The 23,346-nt window shown below is 42.5% G+C and overlaps 1 protein-coding gene and 1 non-coding gene across 2 annotated transcripts in view; both read right to left on the reverse strand.

Annotated features, from left to right (window-relative positions):
• LOC126285424 (uncharacterized) overlaps nt 1-23,346 on the reverse strand; it is a 1,121,207-nt gene that overhangs the window by 938,026 nt on the left and 159,835 nt on the right. The window lies entirely within an intron of this gene.
• On the reverse strand, nt 3,129-3,201 carry Trnak-uuu (transfer RNA lysine (anticodon UUU)). The gene has a single exon. It is a non-coding gene; the product is annotated as a tRNA-Lys (tRNA).

Here is a 23,346-nt window from a genome sequence, read left to right on the forward strand (position 1 = left end):
AGTGCTCCTGAGGTTAGCAAAGGAGAGGAATTATTGGCGGCCCGCATCAAAAAAGGTCATGACGACACAGAGGAGCAGTGTTGAGACACTGGCCTTGCATTTTGGAAAGCAGCAGTTTGGATCTCAGTCCGGCCATTCAGTTTTTGGGCCAATTTTATACATCACTATCGTAAATGCCGGGATGATTCCTGGAAATGAAAATGGCCGATATCTTATTCTTTCTCAATTGATCCTGTCGTGAACAGGGCTCTGAATTACCTTCCCTCCCTCCCTGCCTTCCTCCCTTCCTTGTATTGGATTTCACATTATATCCTGGTCCGCAAATACAACTTTTAATGCTACAGAAGACGAAAAGTGAAGTGTAAAAATATTTCCATTATTCCTAAACCACAACAATTTCTAGAGCGGAGGTTAACTTCAGTGCCACAATACTGTAAACTTGCGATGAGTAGTTGTCTGGAAGCAGAGTTTGTTACCTTGATGTCATCAGACCTTCGGGGAAAGTATCATTTGAGGTATATCTGGTATCTTCAACTGGAATAACTGCACTATCAAGTGCGTTTACTAGAAGTTGCTTGTGCAGAAAGTTACCACGAGTCAATTGAAAATAGGCGGAGGACAGCAGAACTGACCTTCACTTTATCAAATGATTCGAATGGCTCTAAGCACTATGAGACTTAACAACTGAGGTCATCAGTCCCGTAGAACTTAGAATTACTTAAACCTAACTAACATAAGGACATCCCACACATCCATTCCCGAGGCAGGATTCGAACCTGCGACCGCAACAGCCACGTGGTTCCGGACTGAAGCGCCTAGAACCGCTCGGTCACAGCGGCCGGCTCATTTTATCATCCCATTCTACTAATGTAATTTCCTGTGTCATAAATTCGAATATAGTACTCTGCCCTATGTTACCCATGATAAAGATAATTGATTAAATAACGTTGACCATACAGATGGCTGAGGCTGATTGGTACATGTCTTATACTGGTATAATGCTCTACTTTATCGAGTCATGCACGTCAAATCGCGGTACCAGTATGTTCCAAAACGCCACGTGCAAAAATGCAGTTTTTCAGAGAGCAATGTTTTGCGTAGCTCTTACTCTAGCGACTATTTGTATAGCTATCGGAGGAAGGGACAGACAGTAGCTATTATACAGTAGAGGGTCAAAACTCAAAAATTACAACACTTTCTCCAACACAGGCAAATTGAGCAAATCGGTTAGTTATTTCGCGTCAAGTGTGGTCTCGGCTGGAGCTTAGGCACCTCATAAGATCACCATTTGTTCATGGGCGGTCCGTGAGGAGTCCCCGAGAAATCATGATTTTTGGGTACGAAAAGTACGAATTCTGGGGACGGCCACTTGTACAGTTTCTGTTCAAGGCAGATCGTTGAAATTTTTATCATGTGTTCTTAAGATGATGTTCTTGTTTTTAGTCAGCATTTTTTTTCACCAATAAAACTTTATGACGCGCTGTCTCTGTATTATGTGGACTTCACACCTATACAAATATGCACAAAGTGGTACAGCAGGGATAAAAAAAAGGGCTGAAAAGGGTCTTAACATGCCTCAACAAAACTTAAAATCACTGCAAAAAATTACATAAAACTATAAATTCAGTAACATACATCCGATTATTGTTTAGGTCGGGCGTTTGTAATAAGTTGAGATTTATGAACAATCTATCTAGAAAAAATATAAAGCGAACGATTCGGTGTTCCCTTATATTATACGTACTTATTTGTTCTTCATAATTGTGCAAGCATATAAATGTGTGGAAACTTTACTGACGTACGGAATTCTTGTTATATAAGCAGCGCATACTGTTGTTACGGGAAAAAGAAGGCAACCGACTGAAAAATGCTTCTGTCAAAAAGGCGAATATGTTGTTCTTTAAAGGACTGCGACGAAAGTGGGGAACTACATTCCTAAACTCCCTTTCCACCTTCCTCATCGAACACTGTGGCATGCGGACATATTTGCGCTTTTTTGTGCTGATAGAGAGTACCAGAGAGAGAGTGACGGTGGGAGAGAAAGAGAGAGGAGGAAGTGAAGGTAGGAAAGCAGTGAAAGAGAAAGAGAAGAGACAATAGCAGTGGGAGCAAAAGACAGAGGAGGTATTGATGTTCAACGAGAGACAGTGGCAATAAAAGAGAAAGAGAGGTGGATAGAGAGAGGAGCAGTAGGAGCGAAGCAGAGATGAGTCAACGTAAATGAAAAATACAGATGAGTGGAGACTATACATAGGGCTGGATTGCTGGACCCTCCCAGTTAAGACAACTTTAACACATAGGTATAGAGCATGGCGCAATTTGGACCGAGATTTTGAACAGATTGATATATGTGGAAAAAATAATTGGGACTTGTCTCCCCAGAATTTTGGAGCTGCCGAGATATGGTGGAGACAGTGTCGGCGGGATATAATTTAAATCAGTGGAAAGAAGGAGACAAAGCGAGGGGGAATATACACAGTGAGATGCCGAATATGAAGGCCTGATTACAAAGAGAGACTGGATAAAGCGATTTAGAACGTTCCGTGTTGAAAGATCCTGAATATGTTCGCATGCAAAAGTTGCAGGTGAGGAAGGGGGAATGAGGATAAGACAGTTGGTTCACAACTTTTCGGTCAGAGTCTCTTTAAAAGAAGAACGTATATGCCTGTTCGATAAGAGCACTTTACAGCTGGTAGGAAATGTTAAGTCATACCTGATGGGGTTAGGATTTTGCCATCGAAAGATGTACTCTCCAAAAAGTATATACCATGACCAATCAGAACGTCAAAAAATGACGCCAGACCGTTTGAAAAAGATATTTTCATTTATTGGTTAGTAGCTTCTACCGCGAGGTGTCTTCAGGATCTCTCGTCTAGGTTTCAGATCTTCTTCATGCAAATGCTTCCGCTTTTTCTCCTGATTCGACCTCTTCATCCGAGTCAGCATCTGCGGCTTTCGTGCTTAAGCTCGTTGCTTCATTCTTCATAACCTTCTTTCTTCTGTGTTTTTATCAAAAGTTGATTTCAGTAATGAAGCCACTTTCTCGAGAGCTATTTTCAATAAATTTTTAGAATGTCATCATATTTTTAAAATTTGATAATCTAGGAAATTGAGCACCTAAAATGTTTCGCCCGAACAGGGACTTGAACCCTGGACCCTTAGGTTAAAAGCCTAATGCTCTACCGACTGAGCTATCCGGGCTCTGATCAGCCCCGTTCTCAGCAGCGGTGAGTTAGTGCTGACTCAGTGACGTATGCGGCGATCGTCATCGTGTCCGTTATCGCGGGAGCAAGCGTTCCGAATGAAGTCATCTTCCAGCCGGGAGCAGGCGAAACGTGCAGAGCTGGCCGCGGAATATTTCTCCTAAGGTTTTGTCTGCAGAATGTAAAAAAAGAAAAGAAAGGATAAAACGGAAAAGTAATGAGCCATTAAGGCCAAGAATGTAGAAGGGTCGTAGCTGTCGCGTCAGTTCACTCTTACAGGAAAAAACCTAACAGCTCTTAAACGTGAACACTGCGCTCGCCAAGTTTGAAAAAGACAGCCAGAGATGCTGTCCAAACAACGTGTCAAAAGACAACAGCTATTGGCCTGCGAACTCCAACATGAGGAATTCATAAGTTTTGCTATGAGAACTAATAAGATTATATTTTTCCATCGATGTGGGAGAGATGGATAGCAGATTTTTCTGTCTTCGTGTGCGACAAAGCATGAGATTCTTGCAACGGCTTTTATATTCTCATCTGATTACTGAATAGCTCTGCTATACACAGGTCTTACTGGGTTTTCAGTGGTGCAGATTATTAAAAAATGCGGTGATTCTTTGCTGCGCTTCAGCCACTCGTACACACCTGTGAACTGACGATTAATTCCCACAGAAGCAAATCCACAAATTACAAAATACACAAGCAAGTAAATCATTTAGTTGTGGAACAGACAGCATCCAGCGCACAGACGAATTCGAATCTCACTGTGCCAAAAACCGATAGAACTCTCGGCGACAATGCTTCACGCGTTATATTATCTTCCTTCCTTATCACATTGTTAACTCTGCCAAGAAGAGACGTGAAGTGTTCTGTTTATATTTTCAGATGGCTGAAATTCTCGCGTCTTCTGTAGTAATTTTTGCAACGAAGTCGCTAGAAATCGACTTGACGTCTTTGTGTTATCTAGTCAGGAATAAAACACGTTTTCTACTTCTTGTCTATCTATAGATCTCAGGCAGGCAAGAATTATCTCCACTAATACTGCTGCAGCTGCCAAAACTTGCATTCACAAAACTATGGAACTCGTTTTTACTCTACAGTCACGTTCCCTGAAACAAGTTTCAGAACTTAATGTCGCCGTGAAAACTAGCCTTGGCGATACACTGACCGCAGAGACATCTACCGTTGCTTTCGTCAGTTGAGGGTCGACAGCCTACCTCTGGCGAAGCGCGACTTCCTCGGCGTGATGCACGGCCCGGAGAGACGAGAGGCGTGGGCCGCAGAAGGCGTGGCCTTTGCCAACGCTCTGCGCCGCTGCCTGCACATCCGGCAACGGTGCGCTGACGTCAGTGGGCGGCGTCGCGGCGCCTACCCCCTGCGGTGGTGGTAGGTCAGGCGACTGCACCTCCTCAAGCATCCCTACGCGAGGTGCGGCTCCACAGGTTCCACGGCGAGATCGGTGGACAGGGCGCTACAACCCTAGCCGTGTGGCACAGGGCTCGTAATCTCGGGAGAAGTAAACGAAAACAACTCGCCCGACCGCGGCATCGATTGATATCAAAAGCCCATTGAAAATGGCTCTGAGCACTCTGAGGTCATCAGTCCCCTAGAACTTAGAACTACTTAAGCCTAACTAACCTAAGGACATCACACACATCCATGCCCGAGGCAGGATTCGAAACTGCGACCGTAGCAGCAGCGCGGTTCCGGACTGAAGCGCCCAGAAGCACTCGGCCACAGCGGCCGGCGATATACAAGTCATCGGAGATTAGTCAAGAAGGAGCGAAGTAATCAGTCTTGAAATTTTCAAAGCCGTCCGTTACGGTTTCGTCGCACGATGTAGGAAAAAACAGAGAATGAGGGCGACGATTTGAACCTAGTTTATCATGGATAACGTAAGGCAGAGTATTATATACGAAGCTAGGTTCAAAAATGGTTCAAATGGCTCTGAGCACTATGGGACGTAACGTCTATGGTCATCAGTCCCCTAGAACTTAGAACTACTTAAACCTAACTAACCTACGGACAACACACAGCACCCAGCCATCACGAGGCAGAGAAAATCCCTGACCCGCCGGGAATCGAACCCGGGAACCCGGGCGCGGGATATACGAAGCTAGGACACACAGGTGATTACATTAGTGGAATGTGATGATAATATGAGCCGGCCCCTGTGGCCGAGCGGTTGTAGGCGCTTCAGTCTGGAACCGCGCGACCGCTGCATCGGGCATGGATGTGTGTGATGTCGTTAGCTTAGTTAGGTTTAAGTAGTTCTAAGTTCTAGGGGACTGATGACTTCAGAAGTGAAGTCCCATAGTGCTCAGAGCCATTTGAACCATTTCAGCCGGATTGAAGCGCCTAGAACCCCCAGGCCACCTCTGGCGGCGCCCTTTGAGGTTTTAGACTAATTTCCTATCCGGTATGGGACCAAGTACGGTGGTCGCAATGATGCTACTCGCAAGGTGTCCCGGTTTGATTGGATACCAGGTAATGGTTGAAGGAATTAACAAGACCAATAACAAAAAGATTTAGAAGTAATAAAAATGGGGTGAATTCTCAACTCAGAATGGGACAGCACACTATGAGGCCGAGGGCGGCCTTCGCTGACGCTACACAATCACTGAACGATACAGAGAACAAGAACACTCTAAGACACAGGAAAGACGCACCACGAAGGAATTGTCCAAATGGGACGGAAATCGGTAGATGTGGTTTACATGTACAGACATATAAATGATTACAATTTCTGAAACAGCTTCGCAAATGGACGAAGTCAGTAGTGCGTTGGTCCAGTTCTGGCCTTCATAGAAGCAATCATTTGGCTTGGCATGTTCTGATGTGTTTAATCCACTACAAAGTTTCCTGCAGAAACACGACTAACGCAGTTTGGCACTTTGAACATCTTGAAGTAATCTAAAATATTCCAGTGCCTGTATTTCACATCACAGGAAAGGTTTCACATTCTTGGGCTGAAATGCGTATCTTAGGCAAGAGGTCACAGTCTTCGGTGAAACGCTCTCTGGTGCACTGAAGAGTGCACGATTCTGAGCGGCTAGCTGAGTTGTTTGCATAATCCCGTTTGGAGAGGTGGCTACTATCACCTCTCCATCGCAGATAGCGACGTAATCTTTGTCACCGTAGGCAGACCCGATGACTTCTCGTCCCGATGGCATACTTGTGCCAAGGCCAATTACAAACTGCTTGTTTTTTCCCCACAAAATTCCAGTGTTTTTCACCCCTACTAATCACGCCGGCAGCTTCGAGGACGAACTGGAGCGTACGGCATCTGCCAGCGGCCGCGGCGCCCGTTGAACGCTTGCAGCGGATGACGGCCGCACGTCCCGTGGGACAGGATGTGCGCCCGCCGTGCGACACTGTCCTTACGGTAAGGAGCCGTTTGTATGCGGCGAGGTTCGAACCCGCGATAAGGCGGGCAGCGCAGCACCTCGGAGCGAACCATCGCCGAGCGCCGCTCTTCGAGCCGCAAATTAAAGGAAATTAAACGACTATCTGGGCGCGCCCAGCACATTTACACGGCCGTTACAGAGGCGGCGGCTGTATCTTAATTACAATCTGGTTTTACACTCCTCTCCGGCGCGCGCTCCAACTTCTCGCACCGGGTGTCACGACACTCGTAGCGTCGCTCCATCCACAGCCGTTCGCAAGGGGGCAGGAGGCGGTCCTCGCCCCCTGCTGGAATCTGAGGACAGGGTTTTTACTCATTACAGAATTCTCTGGGATTTCTAGCAATCATTGTCTGCGACTTCACTGGCCTGCTGATTTAACATTTGCGACCGTGACACGCAATACCGTAGCTTTAGTAATCACTATTCTAACTTATTACTATCTGTAAGACGTTTCTCATCGAGCTATATGCGTTATCTCGCATTTCTAGCTGCTTCTCTCACATAAATAATGATAAAAAATCAGAAATTCGAAGTCACCACCAGCCCAAGCCCTTCCTAACCATTTAGAAAAAAAGTGGAGCTGGAAAATTATTAGTTTAATTACTTTAAGAATTTAATTACAAGTATGCAAATTTCTTTAAGTAGGCAGATAAACAGAACTCCATGTCGTGCATGAAACAACCTGATTAATTCAGGATTGGAAATCGGAGTAAGTGGGTAACATCAACACCACAGCATTTATCTTTCACGTAGATTATTTATTGTGTCTAAGTATATGGTTGCACATCCTAATTGCTCGTAACTGGTGCCTGACTAGAAATATTTAAGTAAGAATTACGTGAGAATGTAACAGAGCACAGTTTAACTACAGCAAGAAGAAACGCAGAAAACGGGAGTGGGGGACAATGATACTATCATCTCCTTTGCATTCATACGATAAAAGTATCTCAGTGTGAGATTGGCATTACGATTCTGCGTATGCACTATTCTGGACAGAGGTTTAACCAATGCAGGTTGTGCGGTAATTATTCAAAATACTAATTGCGTCTGCTGCTTGCAGACGGCCGAACTAGAGCACGTGGTGCATTCCGAATCAAATTGTTGTGCTGCTTTCTAGAAAGCGCACGAAAGAGCAGATATTCTTGCAGAAATTATAGCTCATTAAACAAGCAGACTGTCAAAATAAAGCCTATTGCGGTGCCGTGGTGGACCAGAAGGGTCGTCCGCAGCTCGTGGTCGTGCGGTAGCGTTCTCGCTTCCCACGCCCGGGTTCCCCGGTGTGATTCCCGGCGGGGTCAGGGATTTTCTCTGCCTCGTGATGACTGGGTGTTGTGTGCTGTCCTTAGGTTGGTTAAGTTTAAGTAGTTCTAAGTTCTAGGGGACTGATGACCATAGATCTTAAGTCCCATAGTGCTCAGAGCCATTTGAACCAGAAGGGTCATTGATTACCAAACATGTGGCACAGAATCGACACAGAGACAAAAGCAACTTCCACAAAATATAAGATTAAAAATCATTAAAAATCATACTAGTTTCGTCACAGTATTACACTCACGTACGGTTGAAGTGATCCTAACCAGCTTTTCCTTATCAGCTTTACCGTTTGAAATTCTATTTCATCGTTGTTCAAAATGAACAAAGTAAATTCCACACTTTTAACTCAAACACCCAAAAATCTCCTATTTAAAGCAATATAATTTCTGGCACATTCGGAAAAATAACTCGCTTCACACGCTTCAGTTAAGCTAAAGTTCTTAAGTATACCTAGCTTCCCGTGCAGCGGAAGCTACCAGAGGGGTATCCCTCAGTCACCAATCTCACACACAAAAACAGCTTTCCACTAAGATGTGTAAACCTCTCTGTTCATGTATTGGAAAGCTAAGTTGGTCATCCTGTACTCTCCTTCGAAAGAGAAGCAACATCGTGTGCTCCCAGCAGACGATGACCAACTCAGCGTTTCCCACAAAACAAAACCGAAACCCCACATTAAAACATATATATAATATTCAATAGGCCTTATTTGAGTGCTCAGTCTTTCTGGATGAATTCATGAACTGAGCTAAAATGAGGTAGTAAAGTGAATAAGTTGTACCGAATTCGACAATCGTCTTTGAAACGACTTCACAGAAACGTTTCACTATATGTCTTGGGTTTTTGTTACGAGGGAAACTCCCCATCGCTTTCTCTTCAGATTTAATGGTAAGATGACCCAGCGCACTGCCCGTTAAAAACTGAACACAGATAAAGAACGAAAACAGGAAGAAGGTGTACTGAACTGAAAAAAAAGCAAAATAGAAACAGTGAACGGTTCAAGCTTAACAAGTGCAATACAAAGCGAAGAGGGATCGCTGTGGCGTCCTGGTTAAGTGGTCACCGTGTTGGACTGTAGAGCGGACGTGCCATGTTCACAACTCCCTGGTGCCATTTATTTATTTTTTCACAGCATTATGAACTGTCCGCCCCGCCATTCAAATGTTTATTCTCTTTCTGTAGTCTTCGCAGTTTTCATACTACACATTGGTTATAGAATGAGTCATGTGGTAAGAATACGTTACCGTCACAAGTAGATGTGATGAATAGTGACAGCAGGCGAGATACCACATAGAAGTCTCACAGAAATCAAAATAACAACTGAATGGGTGTGAACTATGTTTCGACTAAGGAATTCAAGAGTCAACACTTCCAAAACGGAACGGAACTACAAAAACCTTAAAAACTGTTTGGACAGTGCACAGAGAAGCTGTATGGTTATAACATTGTTGCCTTCATTTGTTGCATCTTATGTGACAAACTATTATGTTTTCAGCGTTTCCTTTGGAGCGATCACATTCAGATTCACACAAACACCATTAATCGGGCGGGGAGACATATCTCACTCACCAGGCGCACAGATTAGGTGCGTCAGTAAGAGATTGCTATCATGTAACACACGTACTGTCGCTAATGCCGTGTATAACACACCAGACGTGTTTTTCGCTGGAGGGTTCTACTGACTTTTCGCCTTGTCATCACACATTTGCGACTCCCGTTTCTGCTGCAAATAGAGCAGTTGTGCAGAATCAACTATCATTATAGGTCCCATCCTTACAGCTCGCTGTTGCAAACGGGCAGGGCCGGCCGCTGTGACCGAGCGATTCTAGGCGCTCCAGTCCGGAACCGTGCTGCTGGTACTGTAGGAGGTTCGAATCCTGCCTCAGGCATGGATGTGTGTGATGTTCTTAGGCTAGTTAGGTTTAAGTAGTTCAAAGTCTATGGGACTGATGACCTCAGATGTTAAGTCTCATAGTGCTTAGAGCCATTTGAACCATTTGTGAACGGACAAATAGAAATTTGAATACAGGGAAAAGCGGAAAAAAAAATTGGGCACAAGGGAGGTTTGAACACGGTTCGCTCGCTTTGCTGTTTAATTTTTTATTTTTCATGAAAATGCACGCGGGTCTCTGTTTTATTATATTATCTCTCAAATGTCATATAAATAAATAATTTGACCACTGATGAAAAAAAAAATAGATAGCTGGATTCGAACAGTTGCTTCGTCCACAGCCTCTTGCATAGCGCGAACACTAACCACTTTTTTCCTCAAGAAACAACTTCATGAAAATGCATCTGATTTTTTATTGTTATTATGTTACCCCTCAAATATAAATTAAATAATGTGGCCAATGACGAAAAAAATATAAATTAAAAAAAGTGCTCATCGAACTCTGGTCCTTGGCTCGCGACCAACCTTCTTCCAACGCACGAACGGCAACTATTTTTAACTTTTTTTTTTTAACGCTCACTCAACATACCACACACACACACACACACACACACACACATATTATATATTATGCAGTAAATTTGCGACACTTCCCGTGAAATCCAGTTGTACTTTTACAATTAGTATGACGCCCTTGTAATCCCTGATTTGACTAAGAAACATCCGTGTAGTAACCCTCTACATATATGAGTAGGTAAAAGAAAGCAATAAAAATAAAATAAATGAAAACAATAATCGGATTTCGAACATGAGATTACAGTCGAACGCCGTGACCACTGAACCACGACACCAATACTGTACTATGCTGCTCTATATTGCACTTTTCGTCCTTCGACAGTTCACCGTACCTATTCTGTTTTTTTCTTTTTTTCATAGTTCACAAGACCTTCTCCCTGTTTTCATGCGTTATCGGTGTTCAGTTTACGACAGGCCGTCTACTGGGGCTCTAATACCAGAAATCTGAGGGTGTGCGATGAGGAGTTTCCCTTGCTGTATTGTATTAAACCCGGGACACAGAAACGACGGAGAGGCTTCGTCCCGCCGTAGCCCTCAGCGGTTCACAGAACCAGAATAGGCCATAGCAGTCCTCCCACACCACTGCCGCCTCACCCGAACCCAGGGTTATTGTGCGGTTCAGCACCTAGTGGGCCGTCCCCTCCCCCCTTTTTATACCTTGAAAATGCACATTGTTTTCCCCTCTTTTCTATCGTAGAAAACGATATTGTTTTATTTGACCTGCGTGTTTGGGATTCGCCCGCCAGGCGGGTTCGTGCCGGGGACCGGCACGCCTTCCCGCTCGGGAAGCAGCGCGTTAGACCGAGCGGCTAGCCGGGCGGGCTTTCCCTTGTTAGGTATCACTCGGTTCACGGAAAATTATACCGATACGTTGGTGCGGCTGGGGTTTCGGCGCTGATACGCAGTCGAGAATTATACGAACCTTCACAGAACCGTGCGAAAATGCGAGTAATGCCTTCAACTTGTCGCTTCCTCGTTCAGCTCTTACCGGGCCGCAGAAAGGGTAATATAACACGGTCGTGCACGGATTCCGTCGCCGATCGTCAACACACAACCACGGCAGCAGTATACTTGCCTGTCATCCGTCTCCAGTTCCCATAATCTCACTCCTCCCCTGACGTATGACGGAATTACAACAGTAGTTTACCATTTGGCTGCGGAAAAAGGAAACTCGTGATGCTTTGCGGATTCTGCATTCAGGTTTACTCGCTAGAGATATTATAGTACACTCGCAAGAACACAGAAATGCTATATTGCCGGTGTGTACATCTATACTTAATCCCAAACACGCAGGTCAAATAAAAAAATATCGTTTTCTACGATAGAAAAGAGGAGAAAACAACGTGCATTTCCAAGGTATAAAAAGGGTTCTCTCAAGGATAGGGATCTTCTCTAAGTCTGTGGGTGCTACAGAGCTCCATATACACGCACATAGCTGCGAATTCTACATTCCGTTTGGCATGCTCCACAATAATAAAACGAGCTGGAGAGACGAGGATTGACTTCTTGGAATTATACGCTGCTAAATGTTGATTCCACTGGCTCGTTTGAGTACAGTTGGGACGTTTCCCAAATTCGTCTAATCGTATATAGATCACGGGCTGCGCTTTACCAGATCAACGCACAAAAATGTAGTACTCAGAACACATTTTGTTGAACTATATCAGTCAACGCTAAAAAATAAAAGTCATGAAATTAATGCAATAAATCCATTAATATGAACAAATCTGAAGCTTCAAAAACAAGTCAAGTATTGTGGACAGCATAAAAGTCGAATAATCCTTATTCAATTCATTCTCTGTTTCCCCACTTCGAGAGGTACTAATGTGGCTTTATATATATCCAGCGGGATCTTCTCAGCCATTCTGACTTTTTGTCCCTATTTCAGAATTTTAGTTTTCTGTTTCAAGCTAACATTATTAAAGTTTGAATACATTGCTTTTGCGAATATTTTTAGTTTTATTTCGTCACTCGTTGGATACCATGGATTTAATCGCATGAGGACATAATTTCAGATCGATGAATCAAAAAAGATGGCACATAAAAGATGGCACAAAAGGCGTACTTTGCATTGAGTATTGAAATATAATTGGCATTTTGTACCATTAGCTATCAATATCTTGAGGTGCAATAAGTTTCGTGTATTCATTGTCAAATTCTTGGAACATAATACTTTTCCATTCCAAAATCACAGAAACAGTAAGTTATTACCAAGACTAGAAAATTTCGAATCTTGTTCCTCTTGAAAAAAATTCTGCGGGCGCCCATGGTTCCTTCCAGACACTGAGAGCTCACAATGTGCTTCTTTCTGCAAGGAGGACAGCTTCCCAGAGTGATCCGATGTCATGCCCTGGTATCCAGGGGATTTTATTTCATACTGTGGTTTATGTCCTGTGTCTAGAGCTTTTGTGTTTTCCCCTATCACATAGGCGTTAATTCAACTGGTGTATTTTATTTACCTTTCAGACGTGCGCAGGGAATTAGAACGTATTTTACTCTAATAATAATAATAATAATAATAATAATAATAATAATAATAATAACAGCTGAGCAGATCTACAACCTCAAAACAATCAGATTTTATTCTCTAAGGTCCAAACACTACGTGTTTGTCTTCGTGGACTTCAAGAAATCATACGACTCCGTAGTCTGGGAGGTCCTGCTGAACATCCTAAATGAGTTCGGAGTTGACCTTAAACTGCAGGCATTAATTAGAGCTACCCTATCAAATACAAAATCCAAAGTAAAATTCCTCGGGTGTCTATCGGATTCCTTTAATGTCAGAACAGGGGTCAGGTAAGGTGATGGCCTGGCTCCAATGCTTTTCAACTGCGTCCTTGAAAAGATCATCAGAACCTGTCGCAAAAGATTAACGGAAACCAAATACAGCCCGTTGCGAATTGGAAGCAAATAGAAGGGGATCGAGGTAGACTGCTTCGCTTTTGCCGATGATATTGCCATTCCGTCAAACGACACAGACACCGCTAGAGTTCAAATAGATCTGTTAAAAGAAATCGCTGAAGAAACTGGTATGCAAATATCATTTTAGAAAACAGAAGTCATGACTAACATTAAAGACGCCCCACTTAAACTCTGTATGAAAGATGGGGTCAACGCGCGATTAGACAAATTCAAGTACCTGGGTGAGATCATCATGAAAAATGGACTGGATAAGGAAGCCTTTATTGAACGGATACCAATTACAGCTTACCAAACATCCCGCACGATCTGTAACAAGAAATACCTTTCCCAGAACACCAAGATACGTCACTACGAAACAGTTTTGAAGTCAGTAGTTTTGTGCTCAGCCGTAAACTTATCCCTAAACGCTGATAAAGGACTCCTCGAAGAACTGGAGAAAAAAGAGCGCGAAATCATTAGAAGAATCTTAGGATCTAAGTATAAGAATGGCATCCATCAAACCAGATCCGACAAGAAAGTCTACAGTAAAACAGAAAAAATTACAGACACAATCCGTAAAGGATGTGCACGATTTTATGGCCACCTCAGACGAATAGACGGAAATGGGTAAATCAAAAATATGTTTCTCTTTTGTGATTCAAGACAATAAAAAAAACGATGCCATGGTTTAAAAACACCAAAGACGACCTCCAGATGCTACATGCCAAACCCGAAGATGCTTTTGACAGAGTTCTTTTCCGAAAGAAGAAAGTGACAAACGGAATAACCAGAGACGAGCAAACGAAAAAAGGAGACACGGTGTACTTTGGACAGAAGGGCGCCAGCAGGCCCACTCACAACGAATGAGGCAAATCTGGGCTCAGAAAAAGCCAGGCTCAGTGCTCAGTGCAACGACTTAACGTGGTCCTAGATGGCCCCAACGAATAAATAACAATAATAACAAGTACAGTGATTCATGTTCATGCGAAGATCAGAGAGACTGAAAAGCAGGAAAGAAAAATTCCGACGGAAATATAGGGACCAGTGTTTCGGGAAGGGATTTGGATGAAGAGGCCAACTAGAGAGATTTACAAAGACATAGAAACAATAACAGACACCATTAGAAAGATAAGGATGAAATTTTATGGACACATCAGCAGGATGAATAAAAATAGGCTGACAAGACAAATCTTTGAGATAGTAAACAAGAGCAAAAACAAGACAAAGTAGATCACTGAAGCAGAAGAAGACATTAAAGAACTGGGGATCACACAAAGCAACATAAACAATAGAGGACAGTTTAGAAACATCATACAGAAACACACACTTCAACCAGAAGACACAGAGAACAGAACGGGAAAAAGATGGTCGGAAGAATGCAAGAGAGAACAAGGTGAACGTATGAAGAGAATTTGGGAAGAACGAAGAAAGAAGAAGAAATCATGACTACTTAAGTTCAATGGCTCTCTCAAAAGGGAATAATCGATAATAATAATAATAATAATAATAATAATAATAATAATAATAATAATAATAGAGGCTTGGTTCGCAGAAGTTGAAAAATATGTGGAAATTTCTCCCGAAGATATCGAAAATCCGTGCTCCGCTTAAAGAAAAACTAGCAACACACAAAGGTTTCCAGGAAAATCCGAAACTGAAGACAAGGCAAGCGTGGACCCAAGGGAAAAAAGAGCGCCGAAAACGAATCCAGGACCATTGAGCGGCATTTAAAGCTCGAAAAAGGGACAGTTGAATTGACCTGGTACCTACTTGGCCAGGCAGAATGAAGTAGTTGTTGCTGCTAGTGGCTGCACCTCGCATTAAAAAAAAAAAAAAAAAAAAAAAATCACAAAATGTATCGTATTCATTGCACTGCAGAACTTTGCAGTTTTTATAACGCAACGTGTAACTGGAGTCACCCTAGACAATTACTGCTCATCACGTCTTTCATGTGGCCCGCAGTGTCGACCGAAGGCTCCTGTTTGATGCCCATTGCCAACAAATTTATTTTTGACGTGGTAGTTGACGTGCCCATTCGATAGAATGGTCCCATATTAGGGTGGAGCGATGTTCGCTTTCCCGGTATGTAGTCTCAGAGACAGTGAAACATGAGGAATAACCACCGCCCCGGCCTACGCCGACTGCTGCCGCCGTGAAGAAGCGTGCTGCTCAGCCGCTGCTGGAATGCTCGTTATTCTCCGTGTTTCAGTCTCTCTGTTAATACATATAGACAGAACGAATATCTCACTAGACTAATGTGGTTCCTCTCTATCGAATGGCCACGTAAAATTCCACTTAAAAAGTAAGACAATGGGCGTCAACTGAAAGACGTGAAGAGCACCAATTGTCTGGGGTGACGCCAGCTACACACTGCTAATATCTGTCGAAATAACAGAGAAAGCGCGCCTATGGATTCATAGGTGGGGCGCCCTCTACATCCAGCGAACGACGTTACAATATATAGAAGAGCGTATTTACTGTACCATTTTTTAAGGTTGCGGAGATGCATAAATCTACGTCCAGGTATTAATCCGTGGCGTGGCCAAAATTAATTATTTCTTACCTTGTCCGGACTAACTTCTATATCAGGTTTGCAGATATACGTACTTTATCATTTGACTACCAATACGAACCGGTAAACAACATTTTGTGTATTTTTTTAAATTACTAGCGCTTTGCAATTTTGGAGACGTACAGTACTGAAATTGAATAACGACATAGATTTCAATATGTTGATTTTAATATAGTGTCTAGAGGTCCGAACCAATTACTTATCTTTGTCATGGAATTATGTTACCAAAAATTTCATACATGCTCACAGTATGTACAAACCGAACTCTCCCCACATGGAGGAATGACATACTACAACAATTGTCAACACAGAAGCCCTGCTTGCTAGCCAAAATCTCAGACTTCACAGATATGGCGAGAAGGAATTATTTTGCCCCTACTGTTCAACCTGTACATCAAAGAAGCAACGATGAAAGTAAAAGAATGGTTCAGGAGAGGGATTAAAATTCAAGGTGAAACGGTATCAATGATAAGATTCGCTGATGACATTACTATCGTGAGTGAAAGAATTACATGATCTGCTGGATAGAACAGACAGTCTAATGAGTAAAGAATACGGATTGAGAGTCAATGGAAGAAAGTCCACTAGTGTTAAACGTAGGTCTTAATTTGAGGAAGAAATTTCTGAGAATATACGTTTGGAACACAGCATTGTATAGTAGTGAGGCATGGACTGTGAGAAAACCGGAACAGAAGAGAATCAAAGCTTTTGAGATGTGGTGCTACAGAAGAATATTGAAAATTAGGTAGACTGATAAAGTAAGTAATGACTAGGTTCTGCGCAAAAACACCGACAAGGAGAAGGCACATGTAACATCCACGAGATAAATTTTAGCTACAGTGTGACGAGAGGACAATATGCCTCTAACGATTATAGACATTATCTAATCCACATATATGTTAATTATTTATATAATATTTTATGACGTAATTGGACATATCGATGTGTATCATACAAAGACAATGATAATTGTAATTTCCTTTTATGATCTGCGTATGTCTTGCTTTGTTTTTACCTTTTGTTGGTTGGCTTTTGTAGATTCCGGACTCGTATCGAACTGAGGTCTGTTAAGAAATTGTAATTATTTGTTAATTATTACTTGAAAATAGAGTTCATTATTATTATTAACATGAATGAATAATTATTTGTAACTTTAATTCCTCTCTCAGTAAGCATTATCTGTGTTAATTGTTTCTTTCCGCTGCAAGGAGCGCAGCCATTGATGATAGCGATTTGTATCGCGTTTTTGTCTGTGTTTCCCTTAGAAACAAATCAAATGTTTGCTTGATGAAGTCTAAATAGTGCACAATATGAAAGTATAGTTTATAGAATTTAGTAATCATTTCAAATACTTACTATTTTGGTCTAACAATAGAAAGTCTCTATCAATTGTCTGCCGCCATCTTAACAATTGTCTCTGCGGCAAATTCAAATTACGCAACTATACAGACATAAATGCTGAACGTAATACAAATGTGTAAAAATAAATGTGCACCGGTGGTCCCGAACTCATTTGAATGAAAATGATTCGAAACAGTGCTCATAGCACGAACGTTATAACAAACTTTTCTAGCTGATGTATGGAGTCGAAATTAATTACGCACGAGTTGCGAAGAATTCAGGCAACATTCGTCAGTGTTACGCGCGGCTGATATTCGGTGGTTTTAATGATCATTTTGCTGAAGATAACTGTTTTCATCATAATCCATAGTTGTATAGAATCTGTTGTATGAACTGTGATTTAGTGACACTTACACAACTTACAGACAACACTTAAACACGACGTTAACTTGGAGTTCTTTAGCAAATTGACCAATTCTTTAGCCGGGAGAAAAATTATTTAGTAATTGCTCAATGTAATAAAATAAGATTATCATTTTCATTTACAAATTAGTTAAATACCAAACCACTGAATAACACAGCGAACGCCACACACAGAATGTTAGAACATATGTTAAGACATCGGGGACTGACTTCCATGGTACTAGAGGGAGCTGTAGAGCCCAAAAACTGCTTGTTTTGAGAGGAAACCACAGCAAGAGTGTCTCCGCCTTTTCCTGCAAAAGATAGAGATTGGAAATACATCTAGGAGATAACTGAAGACGCAGGTTGCAAGTGCTGCTCTGTAAAAAGTTTCAAATGAACGGAAATACTTCTATGGGAAAACAGTTGCATATGTGATGACACGAAAAGCATTAGCTGTTATTTAGTTTTTTTCTTTGTGTGAGACCAAGCGTGTGCAACAGACCATGTCTGATCAGGTTTGGCGACGAAGTATACAACCCCCCCTCACCCTAGTAGAGGTCCATCAAGCGTAGAGGAGACTAAATCATTGTGGATGTCGCGACTTGCATGTACATAACGAGGTTGGGTTATCATGGCTACTGAAGACAAAACATGGTTAACATTCCATTCCTTCAGTGAAGCGTGTGTTAATTTCGCCCGAGACGAATCACTGAGGCGCTACCTAGCAGGTGTAGGCAGTACATGCTTTAAGATAATTTCATCCGCCAGTGCCATTGCAAGTTTACCTGTGGCGCATTCCTCGACGTGTGGAACCGAACGAGTTGCCAAGGAAGTAACACGCTTACGGAAGCAACAACTGCCGTTACCGCCCCTAATCGCCATGACACACGTCATCAACGGTTTCTCTTACTCCCTTATACCTAACACTAACCTACTTTCACAAGACTGGATAAGATTCCTTTCGCTGTCGTCGAAAAATATCGGTTACGGTTCCTTGTGTACACGGGAGAGTCGACAGAACAAAGGCTCTAAAAGCACTTGTCACTGAATGTTTTGCACTGTGGAGTAAACTGAGACGTGATAATTTCACAGGCAAACGGGTGCACGTTTAAGTCGACACATTTTGTACAGTTGGTACTTTCTATCTTTATTTTGCAATTCTGCAGTGTTTGCTAACTACCTGCATACAGCTGCAATTAGCTTACACTGCAACCGTTTTCCAGACACAAAGTTCAGCAAAGTAGCTGTCAGAGCGTGCCTAGTTTGACGACTAAAGTGGATATTCCAGTAATTCGTTCTTCAAAACAAAGTATCAAGACTCGTAAGATTTGAAAAAAATAAAAACCAAGATAAAAGCACTTCGAATAGTAACAGTTTAAGGAAGTGGTGCTGCATTTCTCCTCTACTGTATAACATTAATCAGTGTCGCGTAGAGGAAGAAACAAATGAAATAAATGAAATAAATGCTTCAGAAGTGGGACTAGACTTTAGGGTGAAAAGGGTACCAATGACGAAATTCACTGATATCGATATCCATTGTGAAAGTGTCGAAGACTTACACGGCTTGTTGTAAAGTTACTATCTTATTTTGGTATTCAGTGAAAGGAACGAGAAATCTGTTTTTATTCGATGTGTCACACTTCATATTTGTACAATGGGTATTTTTCAAACAGAAGTTTTCAATAGCCAATGCGCTACACCACAGAGGTGCTGAGTACAAGCAATGTGATCTTTGGTCATCAGTAACATTGCCGGGGGCATTCATTGAGAAGTAAGCGAAGGATTCGGGTGTTGGCAACGCAGCTGTGCGGTCCTGACAGACATGTAAATGCAGAGGATGCAGCTTTTTGGAATTTGAATTTGTGAAGATTACTTTGAGAAGTGTTAATTGCGCAGCCGATGGCCACATATCGGACGCTCGGCTACTTCACTTCTGAAGATGCGCTGATCGAATGACACTATCCAAATAAGGAAAAAATCTCTTGCGGTTTGTGGCTGCACTGCAGTTATCGGTCCTAACGGTTGCGGTGACCCTGCAGGCATTCCCTGCACTTGCTAGATATATTTTAATTTTTAGTAGTCTGGACTTCCTTTCTCCGTTAGTGGCCTCTCTAATTGCCTCTGTGTCACCTTACTTAACACTGCCCTCCACTACTTTTGCTTAATTTTGGTTGACGTTCATCTTGCAACCTCTTGTCAAGAAGTATTCATACAGGTGGATAAATCTTTTAAGTCCTTTGGGATCTCTGACACAAGAACAACGGTTTCGGCAAACTTCGAAGTTTTTCGTAAACGTATGCTTCTGCGGCCGTTGTCACAGTCAATAAAATTCTTCTGAGTTTGGGACCGCATTGTCAATTATAAAATTCCGACGCCCCAAACTCAGAAGAATTTTTGACCATTCGAAGTTTTTATTTCGTCTTCCTGAAACTTAACTACCCTTCTAAATTCCCTCGCGGAGTACTACACTGCTTGCTCTATGGATACGCTCAGCAGCATGGGGGTAGGCTACATCCCTATTATACCCACTACCTCCCGGCTTTCGTGTCCATCGACCCTTATGACTGCAGACTGGTTTCTGTGAAAGTTGTAGATAGCTCTCATATCTGAAAAATTTCGCATTTAAAAGGACGTATTCCGGTCAGCAAAGAATGCCGGACATTTGCCACGCCGGACATATGTCAAGCCGGACATTTGCCACACTGGCCCCTTCGTCAGGTAGCGATCCCTCAGGTAAGGGACGCACTTCCTCGTACTACTTCCGTCCGCTTTCAAACCGCCGTCTCCACATCTTACTCGATACAATCGGTACGCAAGGGACCTTCCTCTTCGACATCTCGGCCAAATACAGAGCTTCTTTTTCGAAATCGAAATATTTATAACTTTTGGGAAACGAAAGCAATACCGACGATTGTGTCAGTATGTAATTAGTTCTGCCAAGTATAAATATAGATTCCTCTGTCTGTACGGTAGCTTCCTTTCACGGTTACTGATTGCGATAGAAACAGTCCATCGTCATGGGAGCAACAAGAAAGGAACAATGTAAAGAGAATGCGAATGTACGCTAATCATTTCTTTTTTTATCACTGCATTTTTGCCTACTTTAATTACTGTAACTGCATGCCCAAAAGACAACAAGGAAAGAAGAAATGGGTATGTGAATGTTTGAAAAGAAGAACGACATACTCCATATTAATTTACTCTCTAAAATGCGATATCCCTTGCGGCGAAACATTAGTTAATTAAGTGTAGCGGGACAATGTTCAAAACATGACTGAAAATACGTTCACTAAATAAAGGTAAAAACATCTGTGATTGACCTATCATCTAAAGTCGACGTACAATTTTAAAATGTTAGAAATAAGGGAGTGAAGTAATACAGAATGCTATGCTTGTACATACGTTGTTGTTCTACATTGTTTACCTCTGGTATTTACACGGTCACAGAGAAAGCATCCTAGGTTTTGGAGGGAAAAGCCTTAATTGTAATGATCTGCACTACAACAGAAACAGGAAGCACAACGTAAGGAAAAGTAATGTAATGTGTGTTCCAGCTCACAAACGACATTGAAGCAGATAGTTCCTGTGACTTAGTATGGGCAGAGGTTATATTCGACAAGAGGAATAAATTGATAACTGGTTCTTTTCTCAGATGAAACAGTTGCTGAACAGTTAAAAGAAAACTTGAGTCTCATCGCAAATACAACACATTTCAGACCCTACTGTAGATAGAAAACAACTACCGTAATTGTTCTAAATGCTTTTTTAAAAATTATTTTGAAGAAGTAGTTCGCGAGGCCATTCACATTGTAAATGGTTACGAAAGGCACTTGACCTCTTACCCGCAAATAATTCTGAGCATCACGACGGATACAGGGATTAGTGAACACACAGTCGTAGCGAGGCTCAATTCCGTAACAAAGAAATTCACCAGAACTAACCGCGACATATATCTATTTATAAAAGCAATTAAAAATTCGGTTGACGTATTTCTAAGAGACAGTCTCCAATCCTTCCAAACTATGTAAGTGAAGACCATATGTAGCTTAAGTTCAAAGAAATAGTATCAACAGCTATCGAGAGATTCATACCGAATAAATTAATAAGAAACGGAACTGATCCCCCACGGTACACAAAACACGACAGAAAGCTGCTGCAGGAGCACAGAAAAAGGCAAGTATAATTTAGACGAACGCAAAATCTCCAAGATTGGCGCCTTTTTACTGAGGCTCGAAATTTGGTGCGGATTTCAATGCGAGATGCATTTAATTGTTTACACAACAAAACTCTTTCTAGACATATGAGGGAAAATCCAAAGAGACTGGTTCTGTGTTAAGTAAACCAGCGGAAAGGCTCAGTAAGCGATGGGGGGGGGGGGGGGTGGAGGAGGAGGGGGGGGGGGGAGACAAGGGACCAAACCCTTCGGAGCAGGTAAAATCGTGGTAAATGTCCGGCGTGGCAAATGTCCGCACCCCGTTTCAAAACGTAGTATTAATAGCAAAACAGCCTGACCGGTGTGGTGCGTGACTTGTTTGGGGTCGCAGCAAGCAGCTTTCAGATGGGCTTCGTGTGCAGCGGCGTGGACTGTGAGGCGAGAGGCGGCGAGGCGACGGCCCGTGGCGGGCAGGGACGCTGTTTACGACGTGCTTCCGGCTGCTGCTGCTGCTGCTGCTGCTACCGCTGGCGACGCTGGAGTCCCCTCCTCTCCAGCGCTGGAGTGGGAGAGCCGGTAACGGAAAAAGCGCCGCGGGGCGAGGAAACGAGAAGGCGCATAGCGAGCTCTCCCCGAGTGCAGCGGCTGGCTCGGGCACGACGGCCTAATCGAATCACTGTGCGCCACAAGTGCCAGCTCTCCGTGGGACAACAGGCTCCGGCGGAAGCTCTTCGGCGTCTTTTTACCACTGCTGCCTGTTAGCGCGCTTCCGTAGCGGATGATGCTACCATCATTTTAAAAATACGCGACACTGTTTAATGTTACACAGTACTTATTATTTTACACATCGGTTTTCGGCAGTTGTACGAAGATATATGCATGTGTGTGTGACCCAGTAATTTGGAATTGAAGGTTTTAAATTGGTGCATGTATAATCTTAGTTGGTTTTCAAATATGAAAATTGTTCATGTTTGATGAAGTAAAACGAGAGGGAATATTACGATATGGCAATAATGTGACACATTAAATAATACGCAATATGACTAAATACAATTGTTCAGAGAAGGAAAATAGGTTGGACAATACATAGTGAATTTTGATGACATGTCCCAAGGGGCTGACTGAACAAGGAGTGCCTTAACAGGTCTAAAATTACAAACTGGTAAAATATTACACTTGGCATAACGCACTCGACATATATTTTATTTATTTTTTGCTTCACTTATTTTTCTTTTCAGAACAACTGTGAAATAATTCGTCTCGTTGTAGACCTGAATCAGCCACTAACAATTGTCCTATTCTAAAACCAACTGATATACTATGCAGTTACACTAAAGTCTTTGATCATCATCATCATCATCATTTAAGACTGATTATGCCTTTCATCGTTCAGTCTGGAGCATAGCCCCCTTATAAAATTCCTCCATGATTCCCTATTCAGTGCTAACATTGGTGCCTCTTCTTATGTTAAACCTGTTACTACAAAATCATTCCTAACCGAATCCAGGTACCTTCTCCTTGGTCTGCCCCGACTCCTCCTACCCTCTACTGCTGAACCCATGAGTCTCTTGGGTAACCTTGCCTCT

Source organism: Schistocerca gregaria, chromosome 8 (genome assembly GCF_023897955.1).
Source record: "Schistocerca gregaria isolate iqSchGreg1 chromosome 8, iqSchGreg1.2, whole genome shotgun sequence".
Taxonomy (NCBI): domain Eukaryota; kingdom Metazoa; phylum Arthropoda; class Insecta; order Orthoptera; family Acrididae; genus Schistocerca; species Schistocerca gregaria.